The sequence below is a fragment of the Tursiops truncatus genome, chromosome 14, assembly GCF_011762595.2.
Source record: "Tursiops truncatus isolate mTurTru1 chromosome 14, mTurTru1.mat.Y, whole genome shotgun sequence".
NCBI classification, from domain to species: domain Eukaryota; kingdom Metazoa; phylum Chordata; class Mammalia; order Artiodactyla; family Delphinidae; genus Tursiops; species Tursiops truncatus.
Genome location: NC_047047.1, coordinates 48,779,011 through 48,797,113, shown reverse-complemented (window position 1 = coordinate 48,797,113; position 18,103 = coordinate 48,779,011). Strand labels below are relative to the sequence as shown.

General features: G+C 36.9%; 1 protein-coding gene across 2 annotated transcripts in view; it reads right to left on the bottom strand.

The window, feature by feature from the left end:
* Positions 1-18,103, bottom strand: part of FSHR (follicle stimulating hormone receptor) — a 163,198-nt gene that overhangs the window by 101,040 nt on the left and 44,055 nt on the right. The window lies entirely within an intron of this gene.

Here is an 18,103-nt window from a genome sequence, read left to right as displayed (position 1 = left end):
AATCTCAACAAGTTCCAGGAAGGATAACAAATCCACTACTGGATACCTGTGAATTAAAACTGTAGAGCCAAAAAAGAAAATATTTTAAATGCAAACAGAGAAAAAAAAGACATATTATCTTCAAAGAAAAAACAATTAGAAAACTTCAAAATTATTAGAGAAAATAACTGCCAGTTTAGAATCCTGTGCCCAGAAATAATCATTCAAACGTGAGGGTAAAATAAAGACACTTTTAGACACATTTAATTAGCCATTAACAAAGTTTTAGCAAAAGAATTCCCTTAGAAAATAAGATAATTTAATCCAGTAGGAAATCTCCAAAAATAAGAAGGAATAGTGAACAAAGAAATTAATGCTCCTTATTGAATAGGTTGGTTTTTCATAATGGTTGGAAAATTCACCTATTTAATAAGGAACACTAAAAAAATGTTGACCAAGAAGTGGGTCACAAAGGAAAGCAAATTGTTATCAAACAAATCATTTTCTTTGACAATGATGCATTTGAATTACTTAGAAGTCAGTAATAAGAGATAATTATCCCCACCGCCCCACCACATGTACACACACATTTGGAGAGCCAAAACAAAACCAAATCAAACAACCAAAACACTCTTTTAAATCATACATGGGTCAAAGGAGAAATTACATTAATAATTGGAAATTATTTGGAATTGAACCATGATGAAAATGCAACATATCAAACTTATGAGATGCAGCTAAACTGCTTCTTATAGAGAAATTTGTAGCTTTAAATTATTATACCAGAAAAAGAGACCAAAAAGATGGAAAATTAATGTGCTAACACAGGAAAGTAGTGAAAGAACAACAGAATTGTGTTAACAGAAAACTATAAAGCAATGTTCATTCCATTTCTGGCTAGAACTTAAAATGCAAACTCAAAAGCAGTTTAATAAAAAAAAAAGGTAAAATGAGGGGCTGTTGATAGAGATGTTTTGAGAAGATAAACACTCATCTAGACATTAAAACTTGATATATAGAGTTTAAGTTTTAATTTTTCATTTTAGAAATAAAGCAAATGAGAGTGTAACAGATTAACTGTAAACACATTGCAAAATTTGTTTGCCTTGAGAGAAGAAACCTAGGAGAGTAGAGAGAAAAAAATAATAAAGATAAGAGTAGAAATACATTAGAGAGGATCAACAAAATCAAAAGCTAACCCTTTGGAAAGATTAATAGACTAAAAAGAAATCTGTTCGTATCAACCAAGGGGGAAAAACCCCAATAAAACAATGAGAGAGGTGAAAAATGGCACTTAACTACAAATAAAACGTGTTTTAAATCAGAGAGCCCTAAGAACAATTTTATAACATTAGATTTAAAAAAATCAGTATGGATAATTTTCCTAGAAATATATATACTTACTAAAACTGACTCATGAAGATGTAGAAAACTGAACTGATCTATAATGATCACCAAATCGGATTGGTAGTTTAACACCTATTCACCAAAAACAAGGTCAGCATCATATGATTTTAGGAGTAAATTCTACCCCTTTAAAGTGATGGAAAATCTCAATCTTTTACAAACTATTCCAGAGACTAGCAAAAGATGGAATGTTCTTCAACCCATTTAATGTGGCTGGTGGAACACCAGTAATAAAATAGACAAGGACAATAAAAGAATGGAAAGATTTAGACCAATCTCACTTATTAATGTAATTGGAAAAAATCTGAAATAGTGTAGTGACAGTGTATATCCAAATGGAGGCTAAACGAATAATATATCATTATCATTTGGGTTTGTCCCAGATTTCAAGGGTTGCTAAATATTAGATAACTCTATTAAAGGAAATTTCCACATTGAGAAATTAAAAGTGAAAAATCACATGATTTTATTAATAGGCATAGAAAACATATTTGATAAAAACCCAAAACATTTTGACAAATGAGAAAAGGGGGGAATATTATTAATCTGATAAGGGGTAAAATCTATCAACCACTACAATAAATATCATGCTCAGTGGTGAAATATTAGACACATTCCAGTTAAAGTTGGGAATGAGGCAAGGATGTCTGCTATTATGCCTTCCATTCAGTATTGTGCTAGATGCCCTCGCCTGTACAGTAAGATAAAAAAAAAGATATAGGGCTTCCCTGGTGGCGCAGTGGTTGAGAGTCCCGCCTGCCGATGCAGGGGACACGGGTTCGTGCCCCGGTCCGGGAAGATCCCACATGCCACAGAGTGGCTGGGCCCATGAGCCATGGCCGCTGAGCCTGCACGTCCGGAGCCTGTGCTCCGCAACGGGAGAGGCCAAAACGGTGAGAGGCCCGCATATCGCAAAAAAAAAAAAAAAAATGTATGGAGGAAGATGTGGATTAATCAATAAGGGATGCTGAAACTATTGATTATCCTTGTGGATAAAAATAACACCTTTGCTTATTACCATATTAAAATCTCAGCTCCAGGTTTATTAAAAATCCAAATGAGGAAAATCAACACTTTAAAATTTTTAAATAAAATATAACATTCTATTGAGGAGACTTTCTTTAAAAAGGACACAAAAAGTGCACACCGAAATTGAAAAGCTGATAGACTTGACAATAATAAACTTAAAATTTCTCTAAAACAAAGATATATTGTCGGTTGGCGAAAGATATTTGCAACACATACAACTAACAAGGGTTAGCATCCAGAATACAAAGAACTTTACAAAATTATTGGAAAAATACAAACAACCCAGTAGAAAGATAGGCAAAAGATATGAATAGGCAGTTCATATAGGAGAAAATGCAAATGGCCAATAAACATGCAAATATGCTCAACTTCACTAGTAATCAAGAAAATGCAAATTTAAGCAATAATTAGGTACCTTTAAACACCATCGTATTGGCGAACAATAAAAGGAAAACCTCACAATAACAGTGCTGGTGAGGCAGTGGAATAATAGGACATTTTCTACACTCTTGAAGGGTAATTTTCTACAAGTACTTTCAGTAGCCATTTGGCAAAATGTATTAAAGTCAAAGAAACAAATGCCTTTGAATCCAGTTATTCTATGTCTCCTGGCCACATGTGCACCTGGAGACGGGTAAAAGATTAACCACTGCAACATCATTTGTAATCGTAGAAAACTGGAGGCAAATGCTTATGAACAAGGGGATGAATAAATATTAATAAACTATGATATATTGACACAATGCTAAATTATAAAGCAGTGAAAAGGAACAAATTGACTGGAGCTACATACAACAATCTGGATAAATTCCCAAAGCATAATGTTGAGAGAAAAAAAAAAGTCAATTATATGCATAATATGTGCGGTATGATATGATTTTCATAGAGGTTAACAACATACAAATAAAACAGTGTATTGTTTTGTATGAATCATGTTTTTTCATTCCATATATTTGATGTTTTGACATCTTGGGGTTTGCTGACTCTGGAGGGACTACTCCTGCTAGGGCTAACTCCTAGAGATAGCAAACAACTGGCCTGAGAGTGTGCCTTTCTTATGCAAACCAACGAATCCATACCCCCAGGCACCTCCTTTAAGGGCCCCTTACACTCTGGGCCGTCATTCCTCTGTCCTAATCACCCCAGGGAAGCTCCTACACCACAGAGTCCACTGAAATTATTTAGACTAGCCAATCCTAAACCTGTTTAACCTGTTTTTTTTTCCCTTGGAAGCCACAATAAAATGTTTTTCCCCTGCTCCCTCTGCCTCATGACCAACCCTGGTGCTTCCGCATGTGCCCCCTTCTCCTGGGAGCTGTGAGAATAACAAACTATCTTTTCAGTGGTAGTTTTCTCCTAATCTTTTGGCCTCACCATACTCAAATAGTAATAAGACCTATACTGCAAAACATGTCTAGAGATGCATACATATCTATCAGAAGGAAAATTCTGAGAACCACAACACCAAAATCAGCATAGTGTTTACCTCTGTGACAAGAAGAAAAGGAGTGAAACACAACTATATCTAAAATGTTTTGTATTTTTTAAAAAGATCTAAACCATTTTGACCAAACGTTAAGAGTTGGCAAAGCTGAGCGGTGCTTTCTGAGTGTTTATGATACCATTCTCTACGCTTCATACTTGAAATACTTCATAATTAGTTTTTCAGGATTGAAATTCTCACCAGGCCATATCCCAAGCATCATTTATTTATCTGTTTGTTTTTAAACAGGGAGAGCTATTTAAAAGTATCATCATACCCTTCATGTCAGATGGCAACTTTACTTCACTCTGTTAAGGGGGCATGAAGTTCCTGAACGATTTCTGTAAAGATGCACAATTCAAGATGGCTCTGAAAAGAAAATTTTCTTCACCATATTGCAAGTTACTTAATGTCTCTTCCATGATAAATGGAGTGGGTGGGGTTTGATTTTTTCTTTCCTGAAATGGAGAAGCGTTAGGATTCCCTTGAACTCTGTCTCTGTTAGAAGCAATCCATATCTTGGGCAGTCCGTTCACCCTTGGCCAAATTTAATTCCTCTTTGTGGATGAAAGGAGAATAGTTTAAAAGATCCCATGAAAAGCTTTCTGGCAGCCTGGAAAACAGCCAATATTCTTTTTGAGGAAGCTGCCTTTTTATGATGTGGCCCAAGTTTAAATGACACTGGGCTCTGTGTTCTTTGAATTTCACACAAGTTTAAAAAATTAAAGTGAGAACAGCTTGGCCCAGGATATACAAAAAGAAATTGATCATCATCCTGACCTCAAAATGCCAAGAGTTTTTGTGCTTCACACTCTTTAGGTCAAACTGCTACCCTAATTAACTTTCTGGGAATGTGTCCAGGAAAACTATCTAAGGGGGTGGGTTGAACTAAATGAGGAAATCATCCAGAAAAAAAAGAGAGTTTAAATAACTTGCTTTGGCTTTTTACCATGACCCAGGAGATAACTACCCCACTGTCAAAATCATTTAGGCACCTAATTGGTGGTATTTCTCATGTTGTTACACATGAGTCTTGAAGCCAGTGGGGCAGCCAATAGTAGGAAGGAAGAGGTGGGAAGGTAGGAAGAGGTGGCTTCCTTATATAACTGGACTTTAAGGTTTTTTTAAAGAAAAAAAAAACTTCACATTTTGGCATAAGTCTTAACTGCCTAGATGTGGGGTGCTTTGTAATGTGTAATGTGAGGTGCTCTGTAAAACAGAGAAATTGCTTCAACTAGCCTTAGCCCTTCATCCACCTTCCGGCTGTGTATGAAAATGCCAGCGGTTCATTGGGGGTTGCAAAGCCTCTCATGGGGTTTCTTGGAATAGAGGTGTCAGTGTTCTTTGTATCCTTCTTCCATAGTGTGGCGGAGACCCTTGTCCTCAACCTTAAACCAAATGTATTAAAGCAGAGGTATTAGGAGAATTAATTAAAGGGGTTGTCACTCATTTCCTGCAAATCTGGAAGACATAGAGCCTGGCTTATGACTGAAGTCTGACCTGTAAAGGTGAGAAGTGGCCAGCTGCTTTGGGAGAGGGCTGCAGTTCCACGGAACCCACAGTTCCACAGTGTGGGTTTCCCAGAAGCCGGACCTATACCCAGCTGAAGGGAGCTGGATTCTTATCCTCAAAAAAATGGACTTGCCTACCTAGTGACCAGACCCCAAAAGAAAACCTGTCTGGAGCTTCTACTCCCAGAAGCCAGTGAGAGGAAGGAACTGCTCTCCCAGAACCACAGATGGAGGTCATAAGAATTAGCCTTTGAGTATCTGCCACACCCAGAGGGGTCCAAAGCCAGGTGGCCACCGTGCCATCAGTGCTGGATCCAGTTCCTTTCCCTCTAGTCTCTCTACCTCCTAGGCCCAAGCCAGGCAAGGCCAGAAACAACAGCAAGTTGGGGAGGAATTAACAAGGAAGAGAGAAGAAACGCCCCCTTCCTCACCAGTTACAGGTTTCTGAGTCTGAAGTGGGCCAAAACAGTGGAACAGGGAGGTTTTAAATAGGATGAAAACGTGGACCTTTAATATTAGTCAACACTAGACTTTCATGACATTTATGAGACTGGAACAGCTATGACGCTTGCCCCGAATTTCATCTGGGATGGGGGAAAATGAGTCAGCAGAGTAGGGTTTGCATGCCAGTGGTAGGAAAGAAGAGAGCTACTTCTGGTTGTACCCTGTTGAATCCATCTTGATCAATATGTTATGATTTCTGAGTTGGTGAAAACCTTCCCCAAGTCTTCCTCTGTAGAACTTTATCTGTGAGAGAAAAAGTATTATGAACTGAAGTGGGAGAAGGAATGGAAAGCATTCTTATTCTTATTTCCTCCCCTGTTATTTAGCTCTTATTCCCTGGGCTGTCAATGAGCAGTTTAGGACAGAGAGGGTAATTTGGCTTCTCCTTTTGGTGCAGTTTGATGTAGACAAAACGTTTGCAAGTCAGAGCCCCAGCCATGGGGATTACCTACATAATAGCAGAATGGCTGGCTAAAGGAAGGGAAATGATTGCCCAGATGTTCAGTTTCCATTGACCTTCTGTTCAGTTAAAGTTCCAGATAATCTGTCTCATGTAGACACTGCCACATGCCACTGTGTCAACTCACGATACCATGATGTTTTCTTTAGGAGAGAAAATTTATGGTTGTAGGATAGAAACGCATGAGGCGGGCGCACTCCAAACCCAGCTCCCAGGACACCTCGCTGTCCCCTGAGTCTCCAGGATTTCCCCTCACCAACCATCCTGGAGTGGTGATGCTTCAATTTTACCATCTTCCAGTGAACAGGGATTTCTAATAGCTCTTTTGAATCTGCTTTCCTTTTTATTCCACTTATGTCCCCTTATCTCAACATCTGTGCTGGGCTGATAAAGGGGATGTTGGCTCTCCTGCTAACTGTATATCACTGCTGACTTTATCTCCTCTTTTGTATAACCTTTATATCAAGGTGGTGGAGACTTTTTTTTTTCCTGTCTCCTCCCTTGTTTGCACTGAGTGGCCCTGGAATTATTCTTTACACCACGTTTTATCACCTGTTCACTTTCATTTTATCAGCTGTGCACTTTCGTCGTCTTACCTGAATCTGATGCCTGATTTGTAACTCATTTATATGAAAGCTCGGGATGAAGAAGCAACATGGTGAAGAGAAAAGACCACTAGGGTAAAAAATTAGAAATCTGGGTTCCATTCTGGCTCTGCTACAAAGTATGCAAATAACTGAGAAAAGTCAGGTCCAATCTGTAAAGTGAGGGGGATGGGCCCGATGATCTCTAAAGCCCTCGAAGACAGATTTTACACTGTGGTTATGTAGTGGAATCATACTCAAATGCTCTCCCATTTCAGTCACATTCTGTTTAAAGCAAAAGAAATAATTTTACATGAAGTGCTCAACACAGAATGAAGCCCATCATAGGGGATTACTGAATGATAGCTAGCCCTCCTTTTTCTCTAGTCAAGGTTAAAATCACTTGAGCCTGCCCATTCCTTCCCATCCCTCTGCCACCACTCGGGCAAGACCCTCATCCCCTCATGTCTGCAGCCTTGGCTGTGACCTACTAACAGGATTTCCTCCTCTGGTCTCTACTGTCTAGTCTGTCTCATCTAAGACCAGAGTGTTCCTTCTAACACTGCTTGCCTCAACACTCTCCTACTCAAAAGCAAGACAAAACAAAAGAAAAAAAGCCAACAAAGATTAAAGACACATAAAGCCCCTTCAATTGCTTGCCAATACCTCTAGGAATCTTAACTCATTTGTCATCCATTTGAGGCACTCCACAGTCTGCCTCCACTACTTTTCAGAGAACTGTTCTACTACTTCCTACATAGAAACTCTAGCCAGGGCCTCACCATTAATACATGGCTTGTGTTGTATATGTACTGAAATTCCATGGGTGTATGTCCAGTCTCCCTAAGTATATGGAATGGTCTCACAGAGCGGGAACCATGCCACTTGTCTGTATTCCAGAGGGCCTCATCTCATCAGTGCTTTGTGTATTTCAAATATTAATGCATATTAGTAGATGGGGGATAATGTATATAATGGCAATAGCTCTAAGTTTCAGGCATATGAGCATCTCATACTCTCAATCACAGAATTTTTGGCCCTTTAAAGTTATTCCAACCATACCAATCAGTTTTGTTCAAAACAATACCTAGAACCTACATGAATGATGAAAAAGAAATCTAGCTTTCTAGGAATTTAATACAGACTTGGTGAAGAATATAGAAAGCGTTTCTTAGGATATGGGAGAGCAGTTGGTAGAAAGTAAAAACTGCAAACTATTGGCCCATGAATTGAATCCAGCTCCAGACATGTTTTGTTCAGCCCACACAGTATTTTAAAGAAATTTGAATTGGTTGCCAGCACTTCAAATTGTGAAAGTTCATCTAAAATTGCAGATTTGTGGCCTCTCTTGAAGACTTAGAATATCTAGCAACACTGGGCTACATTCCCACGTAACTGCAGTTGGCTACAGCTGAGTGATGGCTGACACAGCATCAGCTACCGGTTGGTCAGATTCCTCGCTGGCTTGTTTTTCTGTCTTGTGCCCTACGACTTTGTGTTTGGGATTTCTGGTGCTTGAAAAGCTAGTCTGAATGGGTTTGAACCTTTTAGAACCCAGTGGTTCTCAACCTTGGGTGCATATGAGAATCACTTGGGGCTGTTTTTGTTGCTGTTGTTTTCTACATACTTATAAATGCCTGAGCCCCACCTGTGGGTGGGTGGTGCAGTCAGGAATCCTTATTTTAAAAGCTCCCTAGGTGATTCTCACGCACTGTGAACATTAGGAACACCTGCTTTGGAGGGACAGCACAGAGAACCAGCAACAAGCTGCCTTGGTCAGTAGTTAGGGAGTAGGCATGACGGGGAAGGTGTTTACAAAGCTGCTCCTATCCCCAATCTGATTCCCCTCAGTACATGGTTGAGGGGTAATCTAAGCAGTTCCTTATAATCTAGGAGCAGTAGGAAACCCTAAATTAGACATCACCATGATTCACTGGAATAACAGCACATACATAGGACATGTGCATGTTCCCTTGGAGACCTCCTTCTTCAGTCAATGGAACTTAAGTTTTTGGCTGGGGCTGGATCAGGGTAGAGAGGACTTGAGCTCAGAGGGTGTATAGTGCTATGAATAAGAGTCATGTATTTCACAGTAAAGAAGGAGGGCATTGAATGGAAGTGAGACAGCAAGCCAGAGAGGGGAGTCCAAGGGACAGGACCAGAGGCAGATTTTGAAAGTCAGAGTCAGAGAAAGTCCATTTGTTCTTTTGACAAATATTTATCGTGTTCCTACTTATATGTCTGACACTGTTCTAGGCCCTGATGACATAGTGGTAACAAAGACAAACTGTCTTCTCTGATGAGTTTATATTCTAGCCAGAGAAGTGAGGAACGAGAAATAATTTGAGAAAAAAAGCAGGTACAGTCATGGGGCAATTACTTGGAATGAAAGGAAGGTCAGTGATGTATAAATTAACAGCTATAAAGAAGAAACAGTTCTTTAAAAATTATATCCTATGGATGGATGGAGAGAGAGAGAAGAGGGAGGCAGTGAAGGAGGGGGTGGGAGAGAGAGCGAATGAGCTACCATATACAGTTATTCATTTACTGATCAACTACTAATGACACACATCATCTAAAGTTCTGGGAAAAGCAATGGTGCGCAAGATACATTTCTTGCCCTACCAATTTTAATTCTATTGTGATATACATATACATATATATATAATCTAATAATTATAGTACAGAGTGTATGGTGATGATGACAATGGGCATTCTTAGCACTTGCTGTGTCAGGCACTATGCTAAATATTTCATTTGCATGACTTCCCTGGTGGTGCAGTGGTTAAGAATCCACCTGCTGATGCAGGGGACATGGGTTCAAACCCTGGTCCGGGAAGATCCCACATGCCGCGAAGCAACTAAGCCCGTGTGCCACAACTACTGAGCCTGCGCTCTAGAGCCTACAAGCCACAACTACTGAGCCCATGTGACACAACTACTGAAGCCCGTGTGCCTAGAGCCTGTGCTCTGCAACAGTAGAAGCCACTGCAGTGAGAAGCCCGTGCACCACAATGAAGAGTAGCCCCTGCTCGCCGCAACTAGAGAAAGCCTGCACGCAGCAAGGAAGACCCAACACAGCCAAAAATAATAAATAAATAAATAAGTGGATTAGTCCACAACATGGAATATTTCATTTGCATTATCTAATATAATCCTCAAAACCACCTTATGAAGTAAGTAACTATACTGTATCTATTTATAGATGAGAGCATTGAGTTAAGAGTGGTGTAGGAAGTTGATCAAGGACACAGTGGCAGATCTGATTTCCAAAGTCAAGTCTGGCCCCCAAAGCCCATGCTCACATATGTATATGTGAATTCATATATACATGAGAGGGATAAGAGATTGGGGCCAGGGCTGGTAAGATTTTAATGGGGGCAAGTGGGATGAATGAGATCAAAGCAGATCTGGAGCTTAGATGTTTTTTTAAAAAGCAGTACCAGGTAAGTTAATTCAAAGGGGGGACTGCAGTCATTTCAGGTTGTGCTGGGAATTTGGGAAAACACAAAGATGGCTCAAGAAGGTGAAAGGAGAAATCTTATTAGAAATTCCTCTGAAGGCCAGTCTTACTACATTAATTCAGAAGTGGGTTTTTGTTACCCTAGATTCTGGGTCTTGGTCTGGATAGAATTCAGGGCTGCCCTTACTCTGTTGGAGTGAATAAACAGAATTCCACTTTAACGACTCGCCAGGGTCTCAGACAGCATCTGATAAAATGGCAAATATATTAAGCCTCTAAAGCAGTTCTTTCGGTCCCCTTGGTTAATGTCAACCTGGTTTAACTGTGATTTTTTATTGACAACATTTAGCTCAAGAGGGAATAATGAAAGGCGACTGACACATAAAGGTCAGTTTGGGGCAACTTCTGCTCAGATATAGGAGGATTAACTAGGGATAAACTTCCTTCTGGAATCTATGGGCTCTGCCTGACTGTGACAATCACTGAGAATGAAACCAAAAGAACAGCACCAAAAAAAGTCATCACTGCTCCATGAACCAAAGATAAATTTAAGTCTTTCATAACGCACTTAAAACTAATTTCCGTTTTCTATTTGTGAGTTTCACACATTTAATCAAAAAGCATATGCGTTGAATAATTATCTTTTACTGACTCTGTAAAATGCAAATGTCGAATGTTCAAATGAACTCTGTTAGAGACAAGAACAAATGAATGAAACTATTTAAAATAGATGCAGAGAAAAGCGAACAAGACATTGCTCAGAATGCAACCCTGGATCCAAAATCACTCCTCAGATAATAAAAATGTTATTTATTACAGGATTTTGAAGAATGCTTTATTTAATCGTTAAGGTAATAATCTGATGATATCTATACCGAATCCTTAAGACCAACATGTATTTTGACAGAAAAAGATTCCCTGAAAAATTTAATTTCCTCTGTGAGGATAAGAAGAAAGCATTATTTAACATTGTTTCTTTTGAATATGGACCAGAGATTTTACTGGAAATCAAGATAAATACCTCTGCTTTGCATCAGAAGAACATTAACTATTAAGCACACATGATGCTTCTCTAGATACTAACTGCTAGCACAGAGCAGATCCTGAATAAATAGTTCCTACGTTGTAATAGAGGCAAAGCATTATTTGTCTATACTACTTAACTGGTAGAAATCAAGAGCAATGACCAGTAGAAACACAAGGACTCTATACTTCATTAAAAATATTACAATCTATAAATGATAATTTCTAGATTAACTGTGTGTGACAAATGCAACAATGATGTAATAGTATTGGTACCTTGCATGTAACAAAGAGGGTCATGTCTCCAATTTTTTGAGCATGGGATGTATTTCATTTTACTCTAGGAATGAAACCTCTATCTTGGCTTTTGACATTTCCTATTTTGAAAACACCCATTGATCTAAGAAATAAATGTTCCTGTTAAACGAGGCCTTTGTACTCATTGAAGACTAAAACGTGGTGAAGAGCTGGGTCATTGCTGGTGGGATGCACTCTCCACCAGCCTTTTCTAATTCTAAGCTGTGCAAAGCACATGGATCCTAGCTCGTGGGGACACTGACCAATGGCAAGGGGCTTAGCCTTGGCTGAGAGGAATAAAAAATGGGGGAAGTGAAGTAACATTTGGTGAAGACTTGCTATGTACAGTCATTGTTCAAGGCTGTTTACCACATGCTCTTACTTTTTTTTTTTTTTTTCTTGCGGTACGTGGGCCTCTCACTGCTGTGGCCTCTCCCGTTGCGGAGCGCAGGCTCCGGACGCGCAGGCCCAGCGGCCGTGGCCCACGGGCCCAGCCGCCCCGCGGCACGTGGGATCCTCCCGGACCGGGGCACAAACCCGTGTCCCCTGCATCGGCAGGCGGACCTTCAACCACTGCGCCACCAGGGAAGCCCCTGCTCTTACTTTTTAGTTCTCACTGCAGCGTAACAAAGTAAATTCGTTTTTTTCAAACTAACATACAGTTTGAGTGTATGTGTAAAATTCTAAGAGTTTTAACACATGAGTAGATTCATATAACCCTCACCACCACAATCAGGATACAGAACAGTTCCATCCCATCGCCACAAAACTCACTGTGCTGCCCCTTTAAAGTCACACTGATTCCCATCCCTCCCCTCCCCTACCCCACAAGTCTTAAGCCCTCTTAACCACTGATCTGTGTTCTGTTGCTACATTTTTGCCTTTCTCAAATATTATATAAGTGGTACGGCCCAGTATATTACCTTTTGAGACTGGCTTTTTTCCATCAGTACTCTTCAGTTTGTCTTGTTTATCAACAGTTTGTTTCTTTTTGTTGCTGAATAGTATTTCATTGTATGTATATACTACAATTTGTTTACTTATTCACTTGTTGAAGGACATTTGGGTTGTTTCCAGTTTTGAGTGATTAGGACTAGAGCTACTGTAAACACTGATGTGCAGGGTTTTGTATGAATACACATTTTCACTTTTCTAGGATAAACACCTAGGAGTGAAATTACTGGGTTAGATGGTAAATGTAAATTTAACTGTATAAGAAACTGCCAAGTTATTTTGCAGAACAGCTTTACCATTTTGCAGTCTCACTGGTTATATGTGACAGTTCCAGGTGTGCTGCATTCTTGTCAGCATTTGGTAGTATCCGTTTTGTTTTGTTTTTATTTTAGCTGTGCAGTTTTATCACATTGAGATTTTAATTACTTCCTTAATGGCCACTGAGGTTGAGCATCTCTTTATGTGCATCTTTTTGTCCCTTATATCTTCTTTGGTGAAGTGTCTGTTCATATCTGTACGCTGACTTTTTTTTGTTGTTTCCTTTCTGCTGAGTTCTAAGAGTTTTCCTTTTCTAGAACATAATCTGGATACATGTTCCTTCTTAGATATGTGATTTACAAATATTTTCTCCCACTCTGTAGTTTGTCTTTCATTCTCCTGATAGTATGTTACACAGAGCAAAAGTTTTTAATTTTGATAAAGTCCAATTTATCCGTTGTTTCTTTTATGGGTAGTGCTTTTAATGTTATAACTAAAAACTCTTTGCCTAACTCCAGGTCATAGAGATTTTCTCCAATGTGTTCTAAGAATTTTATAATTTTATATTTTACATTTAGATTTATGATCCATTTTGGGTTTGTGGTTAATTTTTGTATAAGGGGTGAGGTTTAGGTCAAGCTTCTTTTTTTGGATATGTTCCAACAGTATTTGTTTAAAAAGACTATCCTTTTGCCATTGAATCACTTTTGCACTTAAATCAATCAGCCATAATTGTGTGGGTTTATTATTGGACTCTCTAATCTGTTACATTGATCTGCGTCTATCCCTTTGCCAATGCCATATTTTCTTGATTACTCTAGTTTTATAGTAAGTCTTGAAATTTCATAATGTGAATTCTCTTTATTCTTTTTTAGAATTGTTTTGGCTATTTTAATTCCTTTGCCTTTCCATATAAATTTTAAAATCAACTAATCTGTATTTATAAAAAACCTGCTGGGATTTTGAATGAAATTATATTAACCTACAGATCAGTTTGGGGAGAATTGACATCTTAACTATATTACTTTTTCCAATTATGAACACAACAGAGTATATCTCTTTTATTTAGGTCGTCTTTGGTTTCTTTCATCAGCATTTTGTAGCTATCAGGATACAGATCCTTTATTTTACATGGTTTATAACTAAGAATTTCATTTTTTTAATTGATTGTCAATGGTATTGGATTTTATTTTCTAATTGTTGTTCATTGTTAATTTAAATGTAAAATGATTTTTACTTGTTGCATCCTGCAGCTTTCCTAAATTCACTTACTACTTCTGGGACCATTTTTTTGAGATTGCATGGACTTTCTATATAGACAATCATATCATCTATTAATGGAAACAATTTTATTTCTTATTTTCCAATCTGAATGCCTTTTATTTATCTTTCTTGCCATATTGTACTGGGAAGGTTTCCAGTACTATGTTAAAGGGAAGTGGTGAGAGTGGACATTCTTGCTTTATTCCTGATCTACATTCTTGCCTTTCACCTCTCATGATTAAGTATGATATTAGTGGTAGCTATTTTTCTTGATGCTCTTTATCAAGTAGGAAGTTACCCTCTATTCCAGGTTTGCTGAGTGTTTTACCATGAGTGGATATTGAATTATTTTCAAATGCTTTTTCTACATTAATTTATATACTCTTGTTGTTTTTTCTCTTTAGTCTTTTCAGTCTGTAGGTTGCATTGTTTGATTTTCAAATATTAAAAGTCTTGCATTCTTGGGATAAACCCTACTTGGTCATTGTGTGTAATTCTTATTATATGTTGCTGGTTTTGATTTGCTTATATGTTGCTGAAGGTTTATCATCTGTGTTCATGGGGGGTATTAGTCCTTAGTTTTCTTCTGTTACACTATCTCTGTCTAGTTTTGATATCAGAGCAATGCTGGCCTCATAAAATGAGTTTGGAAATGTCGATTAGATCCACTTGACTGATGATGTTGTTCATTCTTCTAGATCCTTACTGATGTTATACCTACTTGCTCTTTTCATTACTGAGAAAGGAATGTTAAAGCCTCCAAATATAGCTGTAGATTTGTCCATTTCTCATTTCAGTTGTATCAATTTTTGCTTCATATATTTTGAAGCAATGTTGTCAGGTGCATACACATTTAAAATTATTAAGTCTTCTTGACCCTTTTGTCATTATGTAATGTGTCTTTTTATTCTTAGTAGTTTTCTTTGCTCTGAAGTCTACTATTTCTTTGCTCTGATGTTTGATATTAATGTAGCCACTCCTACTTTGTTTTGATCAGTGTTTGCATGATATATCTTTATTCATCCTTTATTGTCAACCTTCCTGTAACATTATATTTAAAGTAGATTTCGTTTAGTGTATAGTTTAATGTCTTTATTTTAATTGGGGTGCTTAACTTATTTACACATAAGGTAAATTATTAATATGTTTAGACTTAGGTCTATCATTTTCTAATTTGTTTGTTTCTTCTATTTTTTTACTCTGTTACCCCTTTCCTTCCTTCTTTTGGATTATTTCAATTTTTTTCAAATTTTATTTGACCATATTTCTTTATATAAATTATTAAGTGGTTGCTCTAGGGATTAAAATATTCACACTTAAAATTTCAGAATCCACTTAGAATTTATATTTTATGATTTCAAGATGAATGTAGAAACCTTACCATCATATAGTCCTTTTAACTTTCTTTCATGTTGTACTTGTCATATGCATTTCATCTACATATATTGAAAAACCTATCAGATAAAGTTATAATTTTTTCTTTTTAGTTTGTTATATTTATCTACATATTTCAGATATTTTATTATTTATATGTGTCTCTCTCTATTATATATATTATTTAATATATACTATTAGCTGTTAATGTTCTGTGTTTACTTTTGGAATAATTTTCCTTCAAACCGAAGAACTTTCTTCAGAATTTCTTTTAGGGCAGTTTTGCTAGCAACAGATTCTCTTGGATTTCTTTCTTTTGATAATGTTTTATTTTATCTCTATTCTTTAAGGCTATTTTCATAGGACATGGAATTCTGGGTTTTTCTTTTAGAACTTTAAAATGTTGTTCCATGAATGAAAAGAAAAACACAACATACTAAAGCTTATGGGATGCCAACAACTTAGATAACCTAGGTTAAATGGACAAGTTCCTAGGAAGACACAAACTACCAAAACCTACTAAAGAATAAACAGAAAATCTGAATGGATACAATAAATCAATACTCTGAATTAGTAAGCAAAAAATCTTTTCACATAGAAAAGCCCAGGGCAAGATGTCTTCACTGGTGAATTCTGTCAATTGTTTAAAGAAGAATTAACCCCTTTTTCACAAAATTCAAATCCTTCACAAAAGTTTTTAAAATATAGAAGATGAATGAGTAGTTTCTAATTTATTCCATGAGACAAGTATTACTGTAATACCGAAATCAAAGACATCACAAGAAAATAAAATTACATACCAATAACCCTTATGAATACAGATGCAAAAATCCTCAACAAAATATAGCAAACCAAATCCAATAACATATAGAAAAGATTGTACGCCATGGTCAAGTGGAATTTATGCCAGGAATACATGGTTGGTTTAACACGCAAAAATCAATATGTTACATTATAATAATAGGATAGAGGACAAAAATGATATTATCACTCCAAGAGGTGCAGAAAAAGCATTTGACAAAATCCAGCACTGAACAGACTAGGAACAAATGCACGCTTCCTCGAGCCGATAAAAGGCATCTATGAATACCTCACAGCTAATAACAACATACTTAATGGTGTAAGACTGAAAACTTATCACCAAGATCAGGAACAAGACAAAGATGTCCACTCACAATTTCAGTTGAATAATACTGGAGGTTCTAGCCAGAGCAATTGAGTAAGAAAAATAAATAAAAGACCTCCAGATTGAAAAAGAAGTAAAACTATCTCTTTTCACAGATGACATGATCTGTGAAAAGAGATAATTATAATACAGAAAATTCTGTATCATAGTTTAGTTGTGATACAGAAAATTCTAAGGAATCCACAAAAAAATTAGAGCTGATAAGTTCATCAAGGTTGCAGAAAAATCAATTGTATTTTTATACAGTTGCAATAAACAATTCAGAAACAGAAGGAAGAAAACAATTCCATTTACAATAGCATGAAAAACAATAAAATACTTAGAAATAAACTTAATAAAAACAGTGTTAAATTTCTACTCTGAAAACTACAAAATATTGTTGAAAGAAATTAAAGAAGACCTAAATAAATAGAAAGACATCCTGTTTTATGGAACGGAAGACTGAATTACTATTGATATGGAAATACTCTCCAAATTAATCTACAGATTTAAAGCAATACCTATCTAAATCTCAGCTGTCTTTTTTTTTTAAACAGAAATTAACAAGATGATTCTAGAATCCATATGATAATGCAAGGGACTCAGAATAGCCAAAATAATCATGAAAAAGAACAAAGTTGGAGGACTTACACTTTCCGATTTAAAAAGTAACTACAGCATTACAGTAAGCAAGTTCATGTGGTACTGGCAAAGGATAAACGTATAGATAAATGAAATAGAACTGAGAGGCCAGAAGTAAGCCCACAGATTTTTGGGCAATTGACTTTTGACAAGGCATTTTAGTGGGAGGAAGAACAGTCTTTTCAACGAATGGCATTGACACAACTGAATAGCCATATGCAAAAGAAGGGAATTGAACCACTACCGCACACCATGTACAAAAGTAACTCAAAATGGATCAAAGATCTAAATGTAAGAGTGAAAACTTTAAAAGTCTCAGAAGTAAATCTCTGTGTCCTTAGACTAGTTCTTTCCTTATTAAATATGATACCAAAAGCAAAAGTGACAAAAGAAAAATAAAGTTGTAATTCATCAAAAATAAAAATGTTTGTGCTTTAAAGGACACTGTCAAGAAAGTGAAGAGTTATCCCACAGATAGGGAAACAATATTTGTAGATCATATATATGATAAGGGTCTTGTATCCAGAATATATATATATATGAATATATATATATATATATAATTCAACAATAAGACAAATAATCCAATTGAAAAATAGGCAGGGGATTTGAATAGATATTTCTTCAATAAAGATATACAAATGGCCAATAAGTGTGTGAAAAGGTATTCTACATCTTTAGTCATTAGGGAAATGCAAATGGAAGCC